The sequence below is a fragment of the Grammomys surdaster genome, unplaced genomic scaffold (assembly GCF_004785775.1).
Source record: "Grammomys surdaster isolate TR1022 unplaced genomic scaffold, NIH_TR_1.0 309085, whole genome shotgun sequence".
NCBI lineage: Eukaryota > Metazoa > Chordata > Mammalia > Rodentia > Muridae > Grammomys > Grammomys surdaster.
In genome coordinates, this window is record NW_021625946.1 from 18,971 (window position 1) to 26,374 (window position 7,404).

At 39.0% G+C, this 7,404-nt stretch overlaps 1 non-coding gene across 1 annotated transcript; it reads left to right on the forward strand.

Annotated features, from left to right (window-relative positions):
• Window positions 1-290: 290 nt before the first annotated feature.
• Window positions 291-393, forward strand: LOC114616196. The gene has a single exon (XR_003710602.1). It is a non-coding gene; the product is annotated as a U6 spliceosomal RNA (small nuclear RNA).
• The last annotated feature ends 7,011 nt before the right edge of the window (window positions 394-7,404 follow it).

Below are 7,404 nucleotides of genomic sequence, written 5' to 3' on the forward strand. Positions count from 1 at the left end.
CCTGACACTACTGAACTGAACTGCTGGTATCCTGACAAAAAGATTGAAATTGCCCACAAGGAGCTACTTCTAAGCAGGTCCACATCCCATTGTCCTATTTATCATCTTTTCTCCCCTACATTTGGGTGGTGGGCTAGAAGTGGGGTGGTCAAAGGGTTTAAAAACCCTTATTAAAAATAGGCTTTAAAATATCTAAGCCTACAGAAGGCTGTGATTGGGATATAAAATGAATAAAAATAAAACATTTATTAAAAAAATACAGTATAACTCCAAAGGAAAAGCTCAGACTAGCAGATATTGGAACACATACATTGGAATGGAAATGAAACATAGAAGACTAGCCTAGCTCTTGTATAAGGTGAAAACCAAATTTTTGAAACATTCCATATTTTTAAAAATAATATTTGTTTGTGGCAGAGTTGGGGGACATGTATACATACATACATACATACATACACATATACATGTGTGTGTGTGTCCATGTCTGGAGCCCAGAGAACACCACACATGATATCTCACAATCAGCTACAACACTAATTCTGGAGGATTCAGTGCTCTCTTCTGGCCTCCAAGTACACCACACACATGTGGCACACAGATGTTCTGGCAAAACATCAAAGCACATAAAATAAAAATAAACAACTCTTAAAAGACAGAATTGAAGCTATGCCTACATCATGCTTCTCTGAGTAATATATCACTCCAAAGCAGTACAGATACTAGGTTATAAATGCAGGCCCTGTTTTTTTATTAGGAGAGCAAAGTTGTTTGATGTGCATCTTTGTAGGCAAGAGTATTCACATGGAGATAGCCTTTTAGTGTATCAGAGAAATGGCTGACTTTAGTCTTGCAGGCATTTCTCCTTAGTGTTACTTTCAACAAAGCATTGAGAAAATAGTGAACAGCTCTGAATTTGAAATTCACACACACATACAGAGGGAGAGAGAGAGAGAGAGAGAGAGAGAGAGAGAGAGAGAGAGAGAGAGTCTAGAAAACAAAGATTAATTGTTGTTAATTGAACATAGCACCTCATGTTTCAATAATCAGCATAATTGGAGGCAGCTACTGAATATTAAAGCGTGCAAAAAACTAACTGGATAGAAAATCACTCCACCTGCTGCTTGGAGTATTGCCAGAGCAGTCAGTGCTAGGAATAAGGATGAGGTTGTCTTTAGAAAGTAATTTGTGTTCTGCTGTAAACTATAAATGGGCTGCCAATGTTCTGGAGTTCAATACCATAAGTCATAGCAGGAATTATTTAGCCTAGAAAATGTTGTATATCACCATCACACTTTCTCCTTAAACCTGCATACCAAAGTATCAAGATGTTAATTTCATATTTTGGTGTAGCCCACCTAAAACCCATGACTATAGGCTTAGTTTTTTTTTTTTTCCAAGACCTACTTTATTTAGCGTTCTTAAATTCTTCAATCTCCTTTCTAACCCACCAGTCAGAAGTTTGGGGAGAAAAGAATTTAAGGAAAAGAGGGTTGTGGATTGATTTAGTAGTAGTTCTTTGGGGTGATTCCACTCTTTATTGTCAGGATACCAGCAGTCCAGTCCAATAGCAAACACCAAACCTGAATCAGCACCAGTAGCGCAATCCAGAAGAAACTGTGAATCAGCAGGAATCTGCAGAAGTGGCAGGAAGCAGCCAGAATACCACAAGAAGTTCTTTGGCATGTCTTTTTCTATGAAGTCACAACAAGCAAAGATCAGTGAAGACCAGTGAAGCATTGCAAGCCAAACCAACACAAGAGTCTCTTCTGACAGTCTATGAGGTTATATGTAGGGCGAGGTTTGAATCACCATTCCAAAATGGTGCCTGGGGCTAACACCTGACTTCCTCATACGCCCCTGAAGAAGCCACGCCCACAGGCAATATTGCGAAGTCTCACTGCTACGCATAATCAGGTCATCTGCTATGTAGGACAACGTCGGATCTTGAGATACTGGCTATCCTATCTCATGCACTCACGGGGCAGGCTCTGATTAGAGAAGGCAGAGGGATTTAAGGGCGGTGGAGGAGAGGCTCGAGGGCTTTTTGCTGAATGTAAAGGTTCCTGAATAAACTGCGTTGGGAAGAAGAACTCTGTGTCCATCGTTCTCTGTCTGCTGGTCGGATCAGGGAGCGACAGTTATATTTATATTCTTTCTAAACATCATGTGTCCTCTCAAGTGTCTGCTCCAGCAAAACATCTTCTCATGTGTCTGCTTCAGCAAAACATCCTCTTATAAAAGAGACTTCCCAGAAAAACATCACATGACACAACTAAGCCTCCAAAGAATCCAAAAAATTTCACTTCATATTCACCTTCCTGTTAAAAAGATTGTCTTTTTCTCTAACATTAACAATCTACACACAAAAGAAATAAGAATCATAAACTAGAACTTTACATCACATTTTAAATAAACTGCTTATGTACAATAAAGTCAAATAAAACAACCTTAAATTTGTATCAAAACACAATAATTCAAATGAAATAAGCTTAATTTTGTATAAACAAATTAATCAACTTCTTTTTGTTTCCTCCCTGATCATAACCCATAACAACCTACCACCCTAGATGATAACAACCATAACACACCAAATAAACAAAACCATCCACTCCAACTTAAGGGATTGGGATGATGGTCTTCTTAGAATTGATTCCTGCTGAACTGGGGCAAAAAATTCCAGTTTTAGAACTAACCATTATTCTATAATGGTTAGCCTTAAAATAGCTAGCTGTAGCATTAGTTGTCCAGTCTCTGTGTTGTCCAGTCTTGGTATTATCTGTTCAGTCTATGTGTTGTCTGTCCAGTTTTGGTGTTGTCCAGTTTCTGTGTTGACCAAGCCAGTTCAGTCAGTCAATGGGTTCTCCAGGGGTTGGGGGGGTGAGGATTGAAAAGAAAAAGACACTTAGACAACACTGAAGCATGACCCCAGCCAGTTCTGAGGCTGAAGTAGGTTTATTTTTTTCCCCAGTCTGCTTTTATAACATTTTAATCACATGTAGATAATAAAGTCAGTTCTAGGTTAAAGAACAAACAATGCACTAAACACAAATTGTCAAGAAACATACAAGGCAATAAACAAAGTCCCGTGATCACTGTTTCTAGGGGCTTATCAGGATGAACAACATATCCATGTCCTAGCTCAAAATCAAATTCTTGCCTGAAGCCTACTTCTTTGTCCTGACCCAATGTCAATTCCTGCCAAGTTTCTAGAAGTGGCCCCAAAAGCTCTCCATACTGTCTGAACAATCATTTGAACTAGCCCTTTTGAAGTTGATTTGCATGTGTATTTTGGAGAAATCAGTAACCAAGACAGTCTGTGAGAGTGAATCACCTGGGCTATTTGCTTTGTGAAGACATTCATGTCTCAGCTGATAAGAGATTTTTTTCCTGGCCAGATCTAATCTTTAGAAGTTTTGTTTGGTAGCCATGTTTTTTTATTCCCTGTAGATACATAAACATAACCACATCCCCATCTTAAAACTATTGCAGGTTTCCGTTCTAAGTTCAACACATCCTTATAGTATATGGGTTGGCCTAGTTCCTCAGTTTGTTTTTCAGTAACCCAGTGTTTCTCAGTTGCTGTTGTTCCTTTTTCACTAACACTAAGAAAATTTAGAGTTAACAAAGTACTAATTAGTCTGTCCCTGGGGGGAGGGGGTTTACTCTTCCTTTTTATTCAATAAGCATCTCTTTTAAGGATCGATGAAGTAGAATCTTCTAGTTTCTTTGGAAAGTCAATTATGTCAAATGATGCTTTGCTAGGGCACACAAGTAAAGAGGATTGTTTTGCTGGAGCAGACACAGGTAAAAGGATGTTTTGATATAGCAAACACATGAAAGGATCCATGATGAAGGAGTATAAATATGACCCCACAGAGAGTGGGAGACAAGCACTGAGCATTGGTTTGGTGTGCTCTGCCTTGGTATTCTTCACAAATGACATGCATGTATTGGTTTATCTTACATATCATTGTTGAGCTCTTGTGCTCAACATTGAGAGACTTGCCTAAGAACTGCTCATGAGGTTCCTGCAGCAGCTTTCTGCTTCCATGGCCTCTGCTCAGGCCAGTTTCATGTGTGGTATTTGCCTGCCTAGAGGACTGGTCTGCAGCTGCTGAGTCATATTTGATGTTTGCTGCAGGACTGAACTGTTGCCAAAGAAGATTGAGCTCGCCCCCAAAGAATTATTGCTGAACAGATCTACTTCCTCCATATCCTAATAACTTTTCTCTTTCGTTACCTCTGCTGGGTGATGGGCTAGAGGAGACATTGAGTCCTTATTAAAAGTAGGGTGTAAAGCCGGACAGTGGTGGCACACACCTTTAATCCCAGCACTTAGGAGGCAGAGGCAGGCAGATTTCTGAGTTCGAGGCCAGCCTGGTCTACAAAGTGAGTTCCAGGACTGTCAGGACTACACAGAGAAACCCTGTCTCGAAAAAACAAAACAAAACAAACCCAACCAACCAACCAAACAAACAAACAAACAAAAAGACAAAAAAAAACCCTAAAAAAAAAGTATGGTGTAAAAAATGTATGTCTATAGTATGATTGGCTCTTTCTTTAACTGCCTGTCCTGTGGGATTGTATGTCTATAGTATGATTGGCTCTTTCTTTAACTGCTTGTCCTGTGGGATTGTATGTCTATAGTATGATTGGCTCTTTCTTTAACTGCCTGTCCTGTGGGATTGTGTGGTATATTAGTAACATGATTTATATTGTAACATGCAAAGAATTGCTCCGTCTTTATCAGATGCATATGCAGGCGCATTATCAGTCTTATTTATGTAGATATCCTGTAATTGCCATTATTTCCAATAAGTATGTAATTATAAGATTAGCTTTTTCCAAGCTTAAAGCTATTGCCCATTGAAACCCTTAGTATATGTCAATGGTATGGTATATATACCTTTGTTTTCCAAATTCTGCAAAATGAAAAATATCTATCTGCCAGATATAATTTCTTTTGGTACTCTTAGAGTTACTGCCATCAGGTAACAGAGTTTGGTTATACAGAGAACATGTAGGACTTTTTATTATTATTATTTCTTTGGCTTGTTGCAAAGTGATAGAAATTTTTTCTTTAAATCTTTCCCATTAATATAATATTTCTCATGAAAATTTGAGGCTTTTAACACATTTCCTATTAGTAATTGGTCAATTTTGTCATTTCCTTGAGCTAATGGACCTGGCACACTTGTATGAGACTGAATATGACTAATATGTAACGGATAGTTTCTATTTCTGAGGGCCTGTTGCAATTGTATAAATAACACAGTTAGTTCTGAGTTATTAGGAACACATTTAGCAGTCTCTATACACAAAAACCACTCTTTCTACATATAAAGAATCAGTAATTATATAAGAGATTCACGATAATCTAATACCATAAGGATTACATACAATTCTAATTATTTTAACAAAAGTACATGGATTTTTGATCACCTTACTTATTTTGACTTATAATCTGCCATCCCTGTCTTGTTTGCATCAGTACAGATTGTTAGTGCCTCTGGAATTGATGTCTCTTTACAATACATGGAAGAATCCAATTCGGTTTTTTATAAACTGTGTATGTTTGTTTTTCAAATATTTGTTATTAATTTTGCCTAAGTAGTTACTATAAGCTCTTTGTCAATCTTCATTGATCACCCATAATGACATAATCCCAGCATTTGTAAGAGGTACAAATATTTCAGCCAGATCTGTTTCTGACAATTGATACAGTCTTATTCTACCTTCTATAATTAATTTAGAAATCTTTTCTATATATGCCTTCAATTTTTTTTGTTTATGAGCTCAGAAAATCCATTCCATAATACTATCTTCCCTTTGCATAATGAGCCAAGTAGGAGAATGAGTTGAAGCCAAAATTGCCAGAATACAATCAAGTTCCAGATCAATTCAATTCATATATGCCTCTTTCAGTCTTTGTTCTACAAAAATTAACTCTTTTTTTTGTTTGTTTGTTTTTTGTTTTTTGAGACAGGGTTTCTCTGTGTAGCCCTGGCTGTCCTGGAACTCACTCTGTAGACCAGGCTAGCCTCGAACTCTTGAACTCAGAAATCTGCCTGCCTCTACCTCCCAAGTGCTGAGATCAAAGGCGTGCGCCACCACCGCCCGGCTAGAATTAACTTCTTCTGCTTCAGCTGTTAGACATATTGGACTGTTTAAATCTGAATCTTCTTTTAATGTTTGAAACAAATAACTTATATGTACTTAATCTAATTGTAGGCCTCAGCCAAGTAATATCGCTCATTAATTTTTGAAAATCATTAAGAGTTTGCAATTGGTCCCTACTGTTTGTCGTTCTGGATTTCTGCCTTGCCGCTGGGGTATTGGAATGCTGCAGATCAAAATACAGGCGTGTTAGGCTGTATTTCTTCCTCATCCCTGGCTTGTTGGGCTGCCGACACGCCAATCAGGGGAGATGAAACACAGTCTAAGATAGGGGTCTCTGTCTGTGTTTCTCTGGATGAGAAACAGCAAAGGCTAGGATGGAGACTGTGGTTCTTAAACTCCTGTGCACCCAGACACCACTGGGAACTGCGAGGATTTGAGAATGGTGGTTCCCATCCACCTGTGTACCGAGACACTGCTAGGGATTGTAAGGAGTTGGGAACAGTGGGCCTGAGATAAGTCCAGGGCGGAGAGAATCCAACTTTAGCTCTGAGTAAGTGCCAGGAATATGAAGGGGCTGGTAGAGGGGATCCTCTGCTGGAGACTTTGGCATTGCTCTGTATGGTGAGTGCCTCCCACCCCCACGGTGGTCCTCGTTGAAGGAGATAGTCCCTGCTTGTCCAAACTGTTTTATTCATGGTGGATGAAGATGTATATGCCTTACTCAAGGTGAACCAGAGATTAAATCCCTTTTGTAGGAAGGGATGCCCAGGAAGGGAAGCTCATTGACAAAACACTCAGGGCCTATCCAGATACTTCACAGAGAACTCTAGGTTTTCATGCTACATGACTGGTTGTCACAGTCCTCTTAGTAGGTGTCATGGTCACATACTCCAGGACAGAAATGGGGTCAAGAGCTAGTTCAAACTCCTTCTGTTCTCAATTATGAGATTAATCAGGGTTCTTAATTTGCTACAACTTTATCAGTTCTTTTGTTTAGTGGCATGATCCACTGCCCCACAACAGTTCTGTAACTTTTGTGGTTGAATTTTTTGTTGATTGATTTTATAATCCAAATAACAAAGTGAATCTTCTCTCTCTCTCTGTCTCTCTCTCTCTGTCTCTCTCTCTCTGTCTCTCTCTCTCTGTCTCTCTCTCTGTCTCTCTGTCTCTGTCTCTCTGTCTCTGTTTCTCTGTCTCTCTGTCTCTGTCTCTCTCTGTCTCTCTGACTCTGTCTCTCTCTGTCTCTCTCTCTCTCCATATATATATTTATATATATATATATAC